The sequence below is a fragment of the Dama dama genome, chromosome 9 (assembly GCF_033118175.1).
Source record: "Dama dama isolate Ldn47 chromosome 9, ASM3311817v1, whole genome shotgun sequence".
Classification (NCBI taxonomy): Eukaryota; Metazoa; Chordata; class Mammalia; order Artiodactyla; family Cervidae; genus Dama; species Dama dama.
The window spans coordinates 8,448,247-8,467,920 of NC_083689.1; the positions used below are offsets into that span (position 1 = coordinate 8,448,247).

The 19,674-nt window shown below is 46.2% G+C and overlaps 1 protein-coding gene across 4 annotated transcripts in view; it reads right to left on the minus strand.

Annotated features, from left to right (window-relative positions):
- Positions 1-19,674, minus strand: part of GATAD2A (GATA zinc finger domain containing 2A) — a 91,975-nt gene that overhangs the window by 71,522 nt on the left and 779 nt on the right. Inside the window, exon 2 of one of the 4 annotated variants that reach the window (XM_061149727.1) lies at positions 15,781-15,867. The exons of 2 other annotated variants lie outside the window; for them this stretch is intronic. The gene's annotated coding sequence lies outside the window, so the exon portion shown is untranslated. Of the gene's footprint in view, positions 1-6,532; positions 6,628-15,780; positions 15,868-19,674 lie in introns of those variants that run through there. One more of the 4 variants, XM_061149726.1, reaches the window with a different exon arrangement.

Below are 19,674 nucleotides of genomic sequence, written 5' to 3' on the forward strand. Positions count from 1 at the left end.
CAACCAACACCTTCAAACCAAATATTCTGTTTCCCCACAGCACTGAACAACTCGGGGAGGAAAAAAAAACTTTCCTCCATGGATGAATGAAGGTTGCAGCAGCAAAATTTTCAGAACTGGCTGGCTAGCAGTGGGAGCCTGCCCAAAACACCCAAGAAAACTAAATCTGTTGTCACTGCCATGAAAGCCCAACAAATGGGAACTCTCGAGTAAGGAAAAAGTGGCCTGGAAACCTGCTCACCTCCAAGGTCCTGGTGAGAACCTTCCTCTCAGGTAAAAATGTGTTGGGTCAAGTTTAACAGCCACTGACTCAAAGGGTAATTGCACAGAACAATCGGAATTGGAGGAAATGTTATATTGGGATTATATGCAGAGTTAAGACCACAAGGCTTTTTTAAATTCCCCTCTGGGCAACCTGATTGACCTTGTTAGGTGAGATCTCCTTACAATGAGTTCTGAAGACCTCCAAATTGTTAGGCTGTGGTAGAATTTTTGTTATAAAGAAAATCTAGCTTCTCAATCTGAGTGTTTCATTGTGCTTGATAACTGAGATGTAAAACTTGAGGGGATTATCCTGTAGTTGTCCTCTGGGCAGAGGAGGATTTTGGTTTTTGGCTTGTTTTTGGATCTTAGTTCCCCAACCAGGGATGGAACCTATGCTCCCTGCAGTGGAAGTCCAGGAGTCCACTGGACCACCAGGGAATTCCCTCAGGGGAGGAGTTTCATCTCAGAGGTAAATGGAGGACTAAGGGTTAGGATACCCCTAACTACTTTTTCAAATATTTCTCAGTTGTCCTTGCAACCATCCCATGAGGTTAAAGATACAGTGCCCATCTACAGGTGGGAAAGCTGAGGCCAGGTGGCCAGGCAACCTGCCCACAGCTGAAGAATGGTAAGCTGTTGTCAGATCTTCAGATTCCCAAGCAGCCTGAGTACAGAAGAAAGACAGGGTTCAGGCCCAAACTCACCCATTAGCCACTGCAAGCACCATCAAGCAACCTACTTCCAATCCCTGGCTAAAGTACACTCAGTGGTTAAGGCCAGAAGTACAGAAGCCCCTCTTGGTTCTCAACGGCAGGACCCCATGAGGATCTGCCTGGCGAACATCTTACAAATGGAAGAGCAGCCCCCTGAAAATCAGAATGTGAGGTTCAGAAAGCCCTGGGTCAGGAAGAGGGGCTGTGTCCCCTTTGCCCCAATGAGGCATCACCAAGCCAGACGTTCTGTACTGCCAGGGAGGCGCCAAGGCTGACGGGAAAAACATTCAGTCTGAAATTAGACAGGCTGGGGCCCAGTCCCAGATGTAGAGAACCCAGCAAGGTGACCCTGCAAGTATCACCCTCTGTAGGGACTTCACCTTCTTCCCTCTCAAATGTGCGGACAGGCTGTGGTTCCCAGGGGCAGACAGTGACATCTGTCCCACAAGCATGGAGGTGCTCCACACATGAGAAGCAGCGCAGTGAGCTTCCGAGCTCTGCCTCATCTATTCCAGCCACAACAGTACACCCAGTGGCCCTGAGTGTGTGAGCAGGCACACACTAGGTGCTGCACTATGCCCCTTTGCATTTATTATCTCAGTTCCAACTCCGTCATTCACGGTAGACAATGCTTCCTTCTTTTCAGAAATAAAAAAACAGGCAACTTTTCTGGCAGTCCAGTGGCTAAGCCTCTGAAGGCAGGGGCCCCAGGGTCGATCCCTGGTCAGGGAACTAAGAGTTCCCTAAAGGTTCACATGCCTCAACAAACACCTCGCACAGCCAAATAAATAAATTAAAATAAATATTTTAAAAAGAAGAAGAAATGAGAAACAGAGGATGAGGCTCACCAAGGTCAAGTCACTACAAAGTGGTTGGGAGGAGCTCACATCCAACCTAAGGCAAAGCCAGGGTTGGCCCAGGACACCTCTACAGGGACCTGCTGCCCGGGAACACCCCGCACCCCCACCCGACACCAGGAGGAGCTGGATGACCATGTAATCCAGCAGCATTAGAGTGTGCTCAAAGGCATTACCTTGTTTAGGATAAATTAGGTTTGAAGGTTCAAATCAAAAGACCTGGCCATCAAGGCAGGTCAAGTAGTGTCAAGTGTAGAGATGAAGACACAGGAGGAATAGCTGAAGGATTCTTCAGCATCAAGTGAAGACTTTCTTTCCAATCCCACACTGCCTCCAACTCTGCCTCTGCCCTCTACCCCACTCCCAGCTATGGCTGGAGCTAAGGCCAAGCAGCCTCAAAGTTTACAGCCTCATCAAACGTTCCCTCCAACCTCCTGCCTCAATTTTGTTGAGAGCCCCCTTTCAGGTACAGCCCATCCTAGCCAGCACATTCTACCTCAGATTTCCTCGGACACATATCAAATCTTCAGTCCTTTCACATAAGGAATCCAAGAACTGGGAATCGGAACAGGAAAGCAAGATCCCTGTCAAACTCACCTGTAAAACAGGTACCTCTGTGAAGACTGAGAGCAAGAAAGTGGGTGCAGTGCACTGAAGCTGCAAAGACCCTTTCTCACATACCCTGGAGTGTTCCAGAGGATTCCCAGTCACTTCCTAAGGCGACCTGCAGGTTTTCAATTAGAGTAAGTTTCTTTGTCTTCTAAAAGACTAACCTACATTTTCATTAGACAAAAAAAGAGGTCACAAATACAGCCTAGAAAGCAAGGGGAGGGGCAAGAAGCCTGTGGTCTGACATCCCTCTTGACTAAGAAGTCCCACATGATATTTGCGAAAATCCACAGGTACGCAAGATGTGTCCCCAGCTGGAACTTGTCTCCAATGACACAGTCTCACCACCTTCTGCCTCACTGCCACCTCTTCAGGTCCCCTGCCTTTAACCTCCACCTTCTTTTTTTTTTACCTCCACCTTCTTAACACACTGCCTTCCTAATTCAAGACAAAGATGTAGCTTTGCACAGTTGGCACATAAAGTAAGTTTCATTAGCTGAACAAATACCAATCTGAAGCCAGACTGCCTAACTCACCTCTTAGAACAGTTCATATAACTCAAGAGCATCCATTCTACCAACCAACCACATTTAGCTGGCAGCACAGTTTTGTAAGCCTCAAACTATGACACTGCCAACTCGTTCTTCTGGTTCTACGGCACTTCCCAACCTGACAACCATTATAAGGAAATCCCAACGATGCTCTATTACCCCAGGACCACGGCTCATGAAGACCTCACCTACTCCCGTTTCATAATCTTCCTAGTTTTCTACAATGAGCATAAATTATCTCAATTATTGGGGGGAAAAAATAAGCCCAGGGAAAAGTCTTGTCCATTCCATTTGATGGCACAGAAACACCCCAAGTCCAAACAGGTAGTTCTCGACACAAGTATTTGAGTTGCAGTCCTTGACTGGACTCAGTGGTAAGAGTATTACACTCTTGTGTCTTGGAAACTGACACATTCAAGACTCTGCAGGTCATTTTTCATTTTCTCCCAACAGAACACCAGAAAATGCCAACATTTCAGAAACAGCTCCACCACTCTCCCACTCACGTCCTTCAGGTCCACCTTTCAGTCCTCTGCTGTCTAGGGCCCAAGGAGGTCCTAGCTATGGGGTTCAGTGCGCCCTCATCACACTGGTCCCTGCCTCCCCCTCTTCAGCTGGGTCCCACTGCTCTTATGGTAAATTCCGGACCCCCTCAGTCCTGGAACCTGCCCATTTGTTTCTCTCTGCTCCAACCACATTGATCTTCCTTCAGTCCCAAACACTCTCTCTGCCAGAAATGCTCTCCCTTTTCCACTTATTTAGCTCCTACATGTCCTCTGATCCCAGATGAAGGAAGGCCCCCTCGAGTCCTGCTTACCAGTTCACAACATCCTTCTATCCTTGGCCCATGTTAAGTTTCCTCAAGTTTATGAGATTAGTTACAATTGCTCTCCCATTAATCTCACAGTAAACTCCACTAAGCAGGGAGAGTCCTAGCACAGCGCCAGAGGCACGGTATGCACTCTTGATATTTATTGAATAAATCAATAGAAAAATCACTACTTGCAGTGCCACAAAGTCACAAAATAAGTGATGCAAAACAAGTGAGAAGAACTACTTACAAGAGTTAAGAACTGGAGTCTTTTAAACGCTTTATCATTCAGTACTGATATTTAAAAGTGTTCTTTCGTTAAAAAAAAAAAAAATTGTAAAACACAGACACCAAAAAGTTTATAAAAACAAAAAACTATTGCTAATCCTAACCCAAAGATTTTGTTGACATCTTGCTACAAATTCTTCCAGGACTTTTTTCTACCAAGAGCAGCATTATCTCTTTCCTCTCTATCAAAATATAAGATTGTAGGATCTGCCAAATGATACTGCATTAATAGAGATGACTTGACATTTAAAAAAAATGATGTCATCTGAATGGAAATAACAATGCATCCAAATCATTAGTACATTAATCCCATTCTCTACACCACATCCAAGATGACAGGCAATCCTCTGCAAAAACCAGCTTCAGAATTTTGGGGGCAACAAAGGGGATGAAAGATGAAGAGTGGGGGAGTTAGCGAGGAGAGGGTCTAGCAGATTACTCTCAAAATCCCCAATCTAAACCGCTTCCTCCAAAAAAGAGCCAACTTTTCTGAGTTATAGGCTATAGAAGCAAAGCAATGGGGTGACTCTGTGGCTTGGTTCTTAAAAGTCTCCTGGTAATTCTGCTCTCCAAGGACAAAGCAGGGCTAGAAACGGAGTTACCAGATCATCCCCTAACTCCAATCAGAGGTACTGGAGCGTGGACAAGTACATGACTTTGTGCTGTGGGAGCTCCCAGAAGATACTCATACACAACTTGCAGACAGGAGCGTTCCTGGGCTTCGGCGCCCCACCGGGCAGACGCGAGCCCAGCTCTGCCGCCACTGCTCAGCAGTCGTGGGCAAGCAAGAAGTCCCAGTGATCCTACCTGGAAAATGAGGACTATACTCTCCCTTCCCAAATCGGATTAATGTGGCATGAAATAATATGTCTGTGAAATGAGCTTAGCATACAGTGGGCACTCAAATTGGGGCCAGTTTGATCTTTCTTCCACAGCTTGCTGTCAGGCCTAACAAGTTACCTGCACTCTGGTGCCAGCGAACATTTCACGTAAGATTGAAGGCAGGAGGAGAAGGGGACGACAGAGGATAAGCTTGTTCGATGGCCTCACCAACTCAGTGGCTGTGAATCTGAGCAAGCTCCGGGAGTTGGTGATGGACAGAGAAGCCTGGCGTGTTGCAGTCCACGGGGTCGGAAAGAGTTGGACATCACTGACTGAACTGAACTTAAAAGAAAACTTGTAACCACTACCAGAAGAAAAAGATTATCAACAGGACAGTGGGTCCAAGACTGAAGCGACTGCGCAGAAGGCTGGCTGTCCCTCAGTTTCTCTGCGCTACCACAGCCAGAAGGTGTCACTGCGTGAAATGGACACGCAAGAACCATAGGCTTAACCAGGACTGTGCACTCCGAGAAAACTGAAAGAAGTAAAAGGGTAAGGAAGAGAGAAAAATTAAAGGCTCAAGTGACTCACTCGAACTTTGATCTAAAGAATCCAAAGCTCTAAAGATAAGGATGAACCACACACGAAAAGAGGTAGGGTCAGATACACAAAATTAAGCAGTCCCTGCAAAATTCCCAGGGCAAGGGAGAAACGTGCACGCAGATTTCCCAAGTCATTCAGTGCCTACAGGAGGGGTCCCCATTCATTTCTGGGTCCCAGTGTTTACACACACACCAAGTGTCAGTCACGCTCTAGGCTAGGGCCCTGCCCATAAGCCTTTCCTTGTTGAAGTGATCAATTCCGATTCTTGGCAATAATCCCTTTAAAAGGCCAGCTGCTGCTGTCTAGTCACTGATGCCAGCCCTTTCCAGGTGGGAAAAAAGAAATCAATACAGCCAACACCTAGATGGAGAGGCAAATTTAAAGCATAAGGCCCTGAGAAAGGCCGGAACCCAGAGAGGGGGAAGGGTCCCGTGGCTCCCCGGGGTCAGGCAGGAAGGGCGCGAGCGGGAGGGGGGGGGGGGAGCGCCAGCCCTGCATGCGTGGGCGCGCGGGGACTCTTATTCTGACACGAGATCGGCAGCCGCCGTCGCCGTCGCCGCGGGGTTCAGCGCCGCGGCCCGGCCTGCCCGCGACCCTCGTCTCCCGCCCGGGACCCCCGCCCCGCGCGCCCACGTGCCACTGCCCCCATGCCCGTCCCGGCCGCTCGGAAGCTGCACCTCACGACCTGGACCCGATTCTGACCCCCAGAAGAAGCGCAAGAGGAAGAGGGGCGACGCCGCGACTTTCTGGGACCCCCGCCCGGCCCGGCCCCCACGTGCCCGGGCGGCGTCGGAGCGCGGAACTTTCCAGGGCAGCGCGAGGAAGACGCTCCCGGAATACAAGGAGTAGAACTCGCTCGCTCTCACTTTTCCACACTCGCATCGGGGTCCCTCACAGCCCCCCGACCCTCCGGCCCTGCCCAGCCCACACCGCCCCTGACGCTCCAGTCTCCCTCACGCGACCCCGGCCCTGACCCCAGCCCCCGCCCCCCGCCAAGTTTGGTCCGGAACTTACCGGGCCGCGGGCCGGCCGGGCCCTAGGACAGTGAGCGGGTTCAAGGGGCCGCGGGGCCGGGGTCGGGGTCGCCTGCGGGGCCGGGCGGCCGAGGGGCTGGGGGCGCTGGGCCGCGCGCGCTCGCTCCGCCTGTGGGGCCGCCCGGGCCCGCGGCGCTCGCTCCGCCGGTCCGCCCGCCCGCCCGCGCCGCCGGCCAGATAATGCGCCCCTCGGCCGCACACATGGAGCCCGGCGCCGGCGTCACCGCCCGGGACATGCGCACCAGGTCAGCGCGCCCGGCCCGCGGCCCCCAAAACACCGGGGAGCTCTTAAAGGCGACGCCGCCCGCCCGCGCCCGGCTGGGCGGGGCCAGGCAGTTGGTGGGCGGGGTCTTGTGTTGGTGGGCGGGGTCGGTTGACCGGCACCGCCCCGGAAGCACCGCCCCTCCCGACCGCCCTCCACGGGACGCCCTGCCCCGTGCGCCGGTTTCCCACGAGGGCTCGGGCGGGCTCCTGTAGCAGCGCCGAAGGGTCGTCGCCAGCTCACCCGCGGCACAGCCGAGCGGGCCGCGCCCAGGGCTGACTCACGGCGCGCTCACTGCAGACCTCGCTCCAACTGGGCCGCGAGACATCGAGCAACTTCTGAAAACCGAGGTTAGAATGCCACCCCTGCGGGATCGACACACAGAAGTTCCCCTCCAGGGGATCGGCGAAACCATAATTCCTCCAGCTCAGTAAAGAGAGTTCTACAAAGTAAGCGCCAGAGCCACCCACTTAAAAACACTTAAGAGATGACTGCTCTCCCTCTCCAGTTACTTCCCAATCTGCCCCGTGCTTCTAGGAGAAGGTGAAACCTCCCAAGAAAGCAAATCTGCGCCCTTCCCTCTGCAGTGACGTGGAGGAAACACGGGAAACAGTCTAACCCGAGAGGATGGGCTTTGGAGATATTCAGCTATATAAAGCAAAACACAATTTTAATAGGCAAAATAAAATACCTTGTATTACAAGAAGCTCTCAATATCAAGGTTAGGTCCTGAAGAATCACCAAAAAAGGCCCTTCCCAAGTTCTTTTTATGGCATTAATACAAATAATTCATAATGAGACACCTAGGTAACACAGCCTAATACATATTCATCAAGTGAAACAAAGTTTCACCAAACATACCTTTACCACTTGAAATGTAGTGATATTTTTGTACTTCATTTTTTTTAAAGAGAATCAATGTAATTCTGACCCACAGCTGGTCTTGACCCCAAACTTTAAAAACACTTAATGTAGAATAAGTTTTACAAATTAAAGTTTTCTGCCATGTCCCCCGCCCCCATCTCAGTAAGAAGTTCAAAAACGCCCATTTTAATGGTGAGTTCCACACCTAACTGGCAACTTTTTGTTGCTGATTCCACCCCCAACCCAACCCAAAAAATCTTTCAAGGGCTTGGAGCCAACATCTGGTACGACCTCTCCAGGGCCAAAAGAGAAGCATTCCTCAAACTAAAAATGATACAAAATACAAGTTGTTGACCCTCAAACACCTTGCCTGACCCAGTTTTGTCAGCAATTTGCCTTGCTACAAAGAAATTTAAATGTTCAAATTCAAAAACCAAACAAAGTTTATTCTCAAACAGGGAACTGGGGTAGAGGAATGCAGAAAAATCCCTGATCCCAGAGGCAAAGGTAGTTTAAAACAAGTATGATTTTCACTCTAATTTGGCAACTCTGTATTTTGAGAACTGCTTTATTCAACAACTAGTGAGATGATGTATATTAAAGCAATACAGCTATGTTAAAGCAATACAAGCAAAATATTACCTCACTGCTCCTCAACTGGGTCATGATTAATCCAACTTAATTAACTACAGACACAGCAAAGTGTGGTCAGGTGGGAGATCCAAGACTTGAGTCTGACATAGGGATTCCAGAATATGAGCTGGCAAACCCTGTGCAAATCACCCAGGTGACAACCATCCTGTTTTAAAGAGGAAGGCATCAGCTGTGACACAGTAATGACACGGCCCCATGGACTGAGATGTGAACTGGTGACAGGTGGTCCTCCAAAGAATAGTGCCAACTTCTCTAGCTGGCAAAGGGTGAAATGGTTTATTTTGTGATAGGAAGAGAGGACCAAGTGTGTAGATGGAAAAAGCGATGGTGAATCCAGACCTGTTTGGGGTCCCAGATGCTCAGGTGGGTGAATGCTGATGCTGCTTGGCTTTGAGGCCTTGTGCCATTGTACTGGACTAAACAGCAAATAGTTCAGCTGGCTGAACTGAGATTCAGCTGATTAAAAAATATGCTGCAATCACCTTCAGATACCATTCTAAAACAAAGCACTAAGAGACAAGCAGGGCTAGAACTATGTTTCTCTTGAAGTTTTTTCCCTCTGCCCTAAGAACGAGGCAGTCACTTAATATGTATAGATGCCAGTTAACATAAAAACACTTCTGTTATTAAGTTAAAAAAATTTTCTGCCAAATTCACTTCATATCCTTCAGATCAGATCCTTGCTAATAATAGCCAAGCCTCCTTCCACCCTAACCACTGAAGAAATATTCTAATTATCTCTCTAACGTACTATTAAATAAACTTCCAAACACCATCTGAGCTAAATTCCTGTACAACAGAGGGACTGACGAAAAGAAATTTGGGCCAAATTCCATGTTCGTGTCCTCGTTTATAAAGCAGAAATTGGTCAAAGGCTCCAAAGTAGTGTGAAACTGACTGAAAAGGAGTAGCATCACCTACTGAATGTTTAAGGTACTGTACTTTTTGGGTTTTAATCAGAAAATTTCTTTGAAGTTTCTGGTGGACAAAAATTTAAGATGTCTTATCTGATAAATAAGAACTGGATTCTGTAGGCTGGGGAACCTAGAGGCACCACCTAAACAAGGTTCACAGGCTGGTGGCACAGAAAGACAGAGAATGATTTCAATGCAGAAAATGCCTTCGTAGGAAAGACAGGACTCACAGAGGAAAGGACTGCTCCCCTCCCTGGGGAGGGCTCTGGGAAATCTTTGCGGATGTGACATTTGAGCCAGCTCTTAATGGATGGACATCCTAGGCAACGAGAATAGCAGAGGCAAGGGGCCAGAGCTGGCTACTCCTGGAGTGGCTTTGGCGCAGAAAGGGCTTAAAAGGGGTGGATTCATTATCCTTTATACTTTCTAGATGGCTTTCTCTCTCAGAATGCTTAAATTCACAAGCTAAGCAGCCCTAGTTATGAAGACTTTAACCAATTTTTAGATTACCGCTATCAAACAGTGACACTAAGCTCCAACTTGTATTCAAAGAAGCTCTCCAAAGAATAAACAGGTTGTTCATTCAAGTTTAAAAAAAAAAAGAAAGAAAGAAAAAAAAAAAAGAGAGAGAGACTTCCCTCATGGTCCAATGGCTAAGACGCTGAGCTCCCAATGCAAGGGGCCCAGGTTGGATCCCTGGTCAAGGAACTAGATCCCACATGCTGCAACTAAAGTTTGTGCATGCTGCAACTAACTCCCAGTGCAGCCAAATAAAAAGTTAAAAAAAAAAATTTTTTTAAGGTACCCTTATGACAAAGAGCAGTAGACTTCCCTGGTACCCAGTGGTTAAGAATCTACCTGTCAATGCAGGGGACATGGGTTCTATCCCTGGTCCGGGACGATTCCACATGCTGAGGGGCAACTAATCCTGTGCACCACAACTACTGAGGCCCGCAAACCCTACAACCTGCGCTTTGCAACAGGAAAAGCCACCACAATGAGAAGCCAATGCAACACAACTAGAGAGGAGTTAGCTCAACACAACTAGAAAAAGCCTGCATGCAGCAACAAAGACCCAATGCAGCCAAAAATTCATACACACATACATAAATAGAAATGTGATCATAAAATTTAAAAAAAATATTTAAAAACAAAGAAAAACAGCACTGACTACTTTCCACACTTTGCATTTTTAGTACTCTAAAGTCTAAAACTATTTTCATTGAGTTTAGAGACAATATAACCACAGTCTCTAAGAGGATTATTTTTAAGTTTCTTATTTCACCCCAAATTCATACTCAGATGGTGAGATTACAAAGCAATTGGGTTGGGAAAGGAAAAGATTTGTTTCTTTGTGAATTTCATCTCCCTAGTACTTTGATATTTTTGGTACCTTTTTCAAGGACCAGAAAAGAGTTAAAGGGGATGTACTTTAAGAAAAATACAATACTCCCAACACATTACAGCTGCTACAACAAATGTCACTGTTTAAAAACAATCACAACACTTTTACACTAGATTCGGAGTTTGTGGGAGACATCAGCTCCTGTGTGCCCCATCCCAGGAAAGCTCTCTGAAGTGCAGCTCTCTGGAGATGAGCCACCTTGTCAACATGTGTTTGAGTATCCTTTCTAACCACAACTCTGAACACTTAAGTGTCAATGCAATGTGGAGTTCAGGCTCCATGTGTAGTTAGTCTCTGTGACCTTGACGATATCCCTCTATTACAGGGTTCTGAGTACAAATGCTTCCCTAAAGGGTTAAATACAAACTGCTAAGAAGTACCACTGTGAACCGTGAACCGGAAGTGTATCTCCCACTCTGTCTTCATCTGCATGTGTCACCAGTTGGCAAGGAATATCTCTTTTGTGTCTATACACGGCTGACAAAAAAAAGCACATCTAATTTAGATCTATTTTAAGTCTTTGAAAAGTTAGTCAGTGAACCATGTTTTCTATGAATTAAAGAATTAAGAGGGAAAAAAAAAACAGAAGACGACCAGGAAAAAAAAAAAGTGCTATATGACAGTCTTAAGTCTAGAAATAAATCCATTCAAACACGCTTAACAAAGAAAGTGTTAGTCACATCATTCATTCTTGGATGCTAATAAACATCATTGGTTTTGACATTTAGAAAAACATTTTAAAACCGTGGTATCCAGTTCATACCTTTATCTCCAGTTATTAAAGGGCAGATCTTCCAACTTGACATAGGAAGGAGAAAAACATTCCTCCCAAAGTTTTCCTAATAGGATGAGTACTTGCCGCCTCCACTGATGCCCAGCATTTTACTATAGAAAATATATGAGATGGGTCTTTCTAGTTTTCTCCCTCACAGCTTGCCCTATTCCATGCTGACCTAGTCAGGCCTACAATATTACCAACTCCTGGTTTGAAAGCAGTAAAATCTTTTCTTCAAATTTGGGTCAAAAATCAACCTGGGAGGGAGGTTCAAAAGGGAGGGGATAGAGGTATATCTATGACTGGTTCATGTTGAGATTTGACAGAAAACAACAAAATCCTGTAAAGCAATTATCCTTCAATTAAAAAAATAAATAAAATTTTAAAAAATCAACTTTCAGTATAGATACTTTAAGAGGATAAATATAAACTTGAAACCTTTGTAAATATAAAATATAAAGCCTAAACCTTGAAAATGTCATGCAAGTTAAAAAACTGTTCTGCATGTTAAGAATTTTAGACCAGCTTAGGGCTTCCCTGGTGGCTCAGTGATAGAGAATCTTCTTGTCAATGCAGGGGACAGAGGTTCAATCCCTGACTCAGGAAGACACCACATGCCACAGAGCACCTAACCCGGTGCACCACAATTATTGAGTCTGCACTCTAGAGCCTGGGGGCCACAACGACTGAGACAACATGCCACAACTCCTGAAGTCCGAGCGCCTAGAACCCACCTTCTGCAATGAGAAGCCACAGCACTACAACTAGAGCATACCCCCACTCACTGCCACTAGAGAAAAGTCTGTGCAGCAATGAGGACCCAGCACAGTCAAAAATAAATAAATAAAATTTTTTTAAAAATTTTTAAATGACAATTCTCAAAGGAAAGAAAAAATTCAAAAGCAGCGACTTCCCTGGTGGTCCAGTGGCTAAGACTGCGCTCCCAGTGCAGGGGGCCCAGGTTCTATCCCTGGTCAGGGCACTAGATTCCACATCCACAAGTAAAGATCCTGCAGGCTGCAACTGAGACTCAGTGCAGCTGAAATATATAAATATTAAAAAAAAAAAAAAAAAAACAGAAGCAGTCCCCATTATCTGTCCTCCATGTAGACTGCATACTATTACAAAGAGAGTCCGCACAGTCTGATTTCACTAGCCACCACTGGTTGATTGAAAATACTTATTCAGAGGTCAATTTAAATATAACTTTACAGTTCAATCTTGAATCCTACTATGACACATTTTATAAGACTCTCTACTTTTGAAAGTAACTAAGCTTTTCTTGCCAAAGGTGTTCCATTCAAACACTGATTTTTATTTATTTTTTTTATTAGTTGGAGGCTAATTACTTCACAACATTTCAAAAACACTGATTTTTAGATGAGCATAACCACCTCAGGTCAAGAGAATTCACCAGACTGTTTTTCACGTCCAGGTCCCTGATGGTGCCCAGGCTGTTCCTCCCCTGTGAATGCCCAGTCACCTAATAAATAGCTCTCCCCATTTCCCCTTCCTTTGCAGGCTCTCCAATCCATCCCTCCTTCTACATTCCAGCTGCAGCATTTTGCTGCACTTTCCAGTGCATGAACCTCTCTTTTCCTAGCAGCATATTTGGGCCCCTGTATCCAGTCAGGCGCCTAACCCTTAACAAGTTAAATGAGCACTCCCATCACACTTGAAGGTAAGGTTTTTGCTGTAACATACTGCAGCCACATCGTGTGTAAGTTTGAGCCTTTTTCTAGTTACCCTGTCATGCTTCAGAAGGCACAGCAAGTCCACAGGGTATACCAAGGTGATGCAGTGGTGGTGGCCGCAGCAGCAGGGGCAGTATAAGGCTACAGTGAACTAAGGAAAGCCATTAGGAAAAATCAGCCAATCCAGGAACCTCTACATCAGGGGTCCCTAACCTCTTGGAATGCCTGATGATCTGAGGTGGAGCTGATGTACCAACAGAAATAAAGTGCACAATAAATGTAATGTGTTGGAATCATCCCAGAACCATCCTCCTTCCCTCCGGTTCATGGTAAAACTGTCCTCCATGAAACCAGTCCCTGGTGCCAAAAAAATTGAGGGCTGCTGCTCTACATCACTGGCCCTCAATCATAAACAGCAGCCTGTGGCCCCAACATGGACTGCTTTGCTCTTGGGCAGTATTAACTGCCATTGGTAGCTATCCAAACTTGGGTGCCAACCTCAAGAGGAATAGCCAACCTTGATATGATTCTATAACAATTACCTTTACTGTTGTTTAGTTGTTAAGTTGTGTTTGACTCTTTGTGACACCATGGATTGTAGCCCGCCAGGCTCCTCTGTCCATGGGATTTCCCAGGCAATAATACTGGAGTGGGTTGCCATTTCCTCCTCCAGGGGATGTCCTGTATTGGCAGGCGGATTCTTTACCACTGAGCCACCTGGGAAGCTACCTTTACTAGGCACCTACAACAGTCTGGCTGCTTGCTTCATGCTTACCATCCCCACCAGCAAATGAAGAGACGAAGGCTCCAATGTTAGGCCACTTTCCTAAGGGCACAAAGCCAGCAAGTGGCAGAATCTGGCTTTCTGGCTCTAAAATTTCTCTTGCACACAGGGCTTCCCATGGCACTTTTTACCAAGCAGTAAAGACAAATAACAGCAAACGATTATCCAAGAACACACTCTTGTAGAAGGATCTATCTATTGTCTGCTTCCGTAAGTTCTCTACACATCTCCAGAGCAGCCTTTTGCAGGCAAGCTACTGCAGGGAACCCTGTGATAATGCAACAGGAAACTGTCCTGTTAACCACCCTGCCAGACAGTCCTGAATTTGTGGGTACATAAGCTGGGCCTGCAGTCCTGCTAAGTGCAGGTCCACTAGCTCCCAGCTCTGACAGAGCAGCTTACTGTGCAAAAAGTGAGAGCCTAACATGTTTTCTATGCTCACCCAGGAGCCTAAGAACACAGCCTGGAGGGCGGGGAACAGGAAGTGAAGAGAGAGCAAGCATCCACTTCCCAAGGGCAGCAGAGCCCAGAGGTGGGAGTCTGATCACGTGCACAGTTGCAATACTTGTCCACGCCCACTTCCGGCCTGGGCTTTCCTCTTCTCAGGAGTCAGTACTTGGGTGGAGAGAGAGGAAAAGAATACTACCAGGAACTCCTTGTAATATGCTCCCTCTCCCCTGGAACCTGGGCCCTGAATGAGTATCCACCCCTGCTCTCTGGCTCCACCCCTCATAAATACACTTACTTAAGAAAAACACCTGTCACATGATTGGACTAACATCAAATCTGGACCACAACATAGGAAAATCAAACTAGTGCTTCCCCAGTCCCAGTATAAGAAGGAACGATAGGGTAGAGGGAACTCTGCGCCAAGAATACTAATACAAGATAAAGCAACCTAGCTCTTTGAAATCTCACCTTGCCTATGCCATAAACAACAGCCAAGTACTACCCTTGTCTGATTTTTTTTAAAGAGATTCCAAATGAGGCAAGAGGACATTTAGAGTTGTATATCTCTTTGCATATCTGGGCCTCCCAGGTGGTGCTAGTGGTAAAGAACCTGCCTGCCAATTCAGGAGACATAAGAGACATGGGTTCAATCCCTGGATCAGGAAGATCCCCTGGAGAAGGGCACTGCTGCCCACTCCAGTATTCTTGCCTGGAGAATCCCATGGACAGAGGAGCCTGGTGGGCTACAGTCCACAGGGTCACACAGAGTTGGACACGACTGAAGCAACTTAGCATGCATGCATGCATCTCTGCATAATAGGCACTGCCATGAAGAAATGCCACGGGATTCCAAAAACACACTGCCACCAGCTTCAGGAGAAGCACAGCTGAAAATGCTCTGGGAAATAACCATTCCAGAATCCCTTTTGTTTGTCCAAGACTATAGCCCCAGTCATCCTGGATCAACTAGTGCCAAGAGCCAACAATCAACCGGGAAAACACCATAATTTCTGCTTCCTTTCAGAGAGAGGAAACAGAAAAAAAGAGTCCAGTGAGGAAATCAGAAGGGTAGTAAGGTTTTACTTCCAAACTTTCAAGAAACTCTACCCCAAAATCTCAACATCAAGGGATAGTCTCAGAGAAGCCCTGAGATATTATTTCATTCATTCATTTGCCTGTGACCGGGACGTACGATCCTGGAGGCCTGACTGCATCTCTCTAGCCTGCTCACTGCTAGACTTCCAGCATGCAGCACGGCGTGCCTGGTGCATCATTTTTTGCTGAATTATTTGCTGGCATAGGAAGTTATATGAGCCAGAAGATCTAACACTTTCTATTTTCCAATCCAATTTAAGTTACATTAAAAAAAAAAAAAAACCCTACCTTAGAGCCACACAGGAAAACTCATAACAAGTTAAGCCCTTACTTGAGTGTTCAAACGTCCCTTATATGCCAGTTTGAAGGGATAAATTCATATCCAAGCAACACATCCATATAGACAAAGGCAGACAATCTGCAGAGAGAATAAAGTCAAACTTAATACTAGACATTCAAAATAACAACATCCATTTATTTGAATGGAACAACTCCATAGAGTAGTTACTTCCCAATTCCAAAAGAGGTCAGCTTCTTTCTTATCATCAAAATCCCGGAGGGATTTAATGCCCCCAGTGCTGTCTCCAACAGGAAGGAAACCCTGACTTCCCAGCTATTTCAGTTATATAAATCAACAGTTTATCATCCAGAGTTAGAAGCTGGGCAGTGTTGGGACCCACATGCCTTTTAGAGCAGCCTACCAACGGATAACCACGTTACATTACATCTAATAAATGTACCTAGATCAATATCATTTCTAACTATCCAAGGGTTTTTATTGCTGTAAGGATCTTTCAATTCAAAAAAAAAAAGGTTTAAAAAACTTCCTGTTAGATAAAAGAGATGAGATGGTGGCGCCACCATCCACCAAAGTGAAGTCTGTGGTACATAAGAGACATAATTTCAGAAGGGATAATAATCCCTTTAAAGTTCTTAACCTTGTGTTTTATATTTTAAAAATAATAAACTTTGCTCCTTTCCCATATAATGGAATAAATGTCCTTAAGAGAATTAAGAGAAATTTAAGACTGGTAGATATTTCTTAGCTTCAACAGTAAAATTCACTGTGTATGTATGAAAAAGAGAGTGAGAGGGGGGCGGGGGGCAGAGGGAGGGAGAGGGGATATATTTTGGAGGGTACCCTTTTCTTCTAACTTGGGAGCAATGCAGTGGAGGCCTAGCTCAGATTTCTCACTCACTAGTCCCCTGCAACCCAGGTTTTAGCTATCAGGGACAAGTGCCATCTGTCCCCATATGAATAAGTGAAAAAGGTTGAGCCCAACTCATCAGGCCCAATTTTAAGGTGTTCACTAATTGCTAAGAAAAACAGCTTCTCAGAAAAAAAAAGTGTCCTGCCCATTTCAGTCCCCATCCACAGAGGCTGAGTTAGCATCTCCACAGTTCTCTGGATATTTGGGACCTCAAGGTGAATTCTGATCTCATAGGCACTATGCTACACACTCAATGTACTATTATTGTATGGCAACAAATGCCTTTGTACATCACGTTTGCAGTCTTTTGCCCCCAAATCTGACCCATTACCCAAAAAGAATGGTTCGTCTTCCAAGGTTCTAATGTGTAAGAAGAGATCACTTATCAGGTAACTGTTTCGTATCCTTCAGTCAAGCAGTCCCAAAATCTGGCCTAGGATCCTATATGGTTCACCTTCTTTTCCTCCCACAATTCAAGTTTGTAATAATCTTCTATCTGGCCTGTGGTCTAATTATAGTAATATATCTCCTTGTCCTTAGCTCACAGGTTACCCCGTTTTACAGAGGGAGAAAGCAAGGCCAAGGCAAACACAAACCCCTGCCACAAAGCCAAACTATCTCACAACTGCTATCTGAACACAGAAAAATGCTAGACCCAGGTAGGCAGTGGATTTTGCAAGAGACAAGTTTCTTTCTCTTTGCTCTTTGGGCATATTCAGCCTTGGCAAAATATCAAACGTTTCCTGGTCTGGGAGTCCAGGCCAGAACCATAGTCTCCTGAGCACAACAACCAACCTTTATTGCACACCAACCATGTGCTAGGTGCTGTGCTGGCTGCCTCTGGTTCATTATCCTAGATTCATTCATTCACACATCTAGGAAGCACTTCCCATTTCTAGGCACCTTCACACATATTCACGGAGATGTGACCCCTGCCTCAAATATTTAGTAATGTGCTGATCTTGTGCCATAACTTATCTAGGGCCACACAGCTAGGAAGGACAGACCCAGAATCTGAATCAGGTCCTTCTGACTTCAAAGCTCCCCCTTTGCTAACACCTCACCCTGCCGGTCCTATGGGTTTCATTTCAAATAATAAACATGTGCCAGCACTTCTCTGCCCTGTCTCAGGACATCTTAAGCCCCGAGTTCCCCACCATCTTCCTTTTCCCTTCAGGGCAGTGCCTACAGCTGACCAGGAAGAGGCAGTAGAGAAGCAACCAGGTCCGTGGCAGCTTCCTGCCTGGACTTGACTACTGCAGGAGCAGAGGGCCCAGGAAACTCTCCAAGCGCTTCTCCACAGAAGAAAATAGCTCGAGTCGAAACTTGTGTCCACATGGTCCACCGACAGATTTAGAACTCAAATTATAGCCTCGGCAGGAGCCTTCACAAAGGACGCAAATTAAGCAAGACCCAGATGGAAATGAACAGGAGAGAGACAGTCTTAAGTCAAACTGTAAAGTGAACTGCAGTTCTAGCAGAGTCAGAGGGAAGAACTGGTTGAAATGCTAAACCCACCAAATTCAGCCTCTATTTCGGAACTCCACTTCAGGAACATTTCTCCCCATGTTTTTAGCCTGAGACTTGTGCATGGACACGAAGTGGTTACAAGTTACTCAGGTTTCAAATTGAGTTCATTCCTGTCCTTTGGACCATCTCTCAATGCCAGCATTCATCAACTTGGGCTCCAGAGAGCTCTGCGTTTGGCAAAACAGATAAAATTAGCTACTGGAGTGAATTTGGAATCCAGGGTGGGCCACTAAAATAAAGTACACATGAGATTTGTAAAAGCCATGTAAAAACTTCCTTTGAGCCAGGCTGAAGGCACCTAACTTAGAGAAATGAATTCAAATCCCCTGTTCTCTGCCTCCCTTCCTCCCTTCCTGAATCGAAGGTGACCCATTTCCTGCTTCTTGCCCTGCCTTTCAAACCAGAGTGTCCCACAAACTGAAGATCCACTAGAGATCAAGGGGTAAGTGAGTCGACCTCAGGAGAGAAAACACAGCAGGAAGACCTGAACGAGTGTTTTTTTTTCCTTCTCCTTTTGCAGGGGTTGGGGGTGAGTTCTAGCGCGCAGAGGACTGAGGGATGGGACAGGAAGTGGGTCAATCCCACAACATGAAGGTGTGATAATGGGGTACAATGCTCCAGCCCTGTCCATCCTGTCTCTGCACTGGCCTGACAACACTGTAGTGGCCCCGTGACTCAAACATGGAGTAACCACAATTGTCATTTGACAACAGCTCTTGCTCCCCCAAATCTAGCAGGCCTTAAAAGGATAAGAGAAAACAGCGTTTTGTTTTTTGCCTGTCTCCCAATTTCCCTTCCAGCCACAAATTCCTCCAGGTCCCCTGAAGCTGAGGTAAAAATTCAGAGAATACCCCTAATCTGGCCAGAAAGAAGAATGAAGGTGGGAGGGGCATATTTCCAATCTCTCCTTCCAGAACAGAGAGAAGTGAGTACCAAAAACAGAAACAGGGGAACTCTGAAGTTGGGGTCTCGAAGGAAAAGTGAGGGAAGAGTTTTTGCATTAGAGAACCAGGAGGGAAACCTTAGGAAAGGGGAAATGTCCTCAAGCAAGTGGAAGGAGAACCCCTGGGAATGGAGGGGGACCCTTCAGAGAAGTGAAGAAACTCATTCCCTCTTCAATCAGAGAGGGGGTATCTTGAAAGAGTGGAGGCATACCTCAGGGATGTGAGGAGCCTAATAAAGTGAGACATTTCACTTTAGGAAGAGAACCTCTGGAGAAGCCAGGGACCCCTCCAAACTCTGCAGCACCCATAGATTAGTAGGAGTCCCCCACAAAATGGAAACTGTTTTGGAAAAGTGGGAAACATTTCCTCAAACAAATAAGGATCCAGTCATACGTATGGGCACTTTGGAGTAGTGGGCCCCCTCAGGAAAATGGAGGTACTCATCAAAAAGTTAGGGGGTCCCATCAAAAGTGAGGACAACTCAAAAAAGTGGGGAATACCTCCAAGAACGATTCTGACAGAAGCAGGAACACCTCAGAT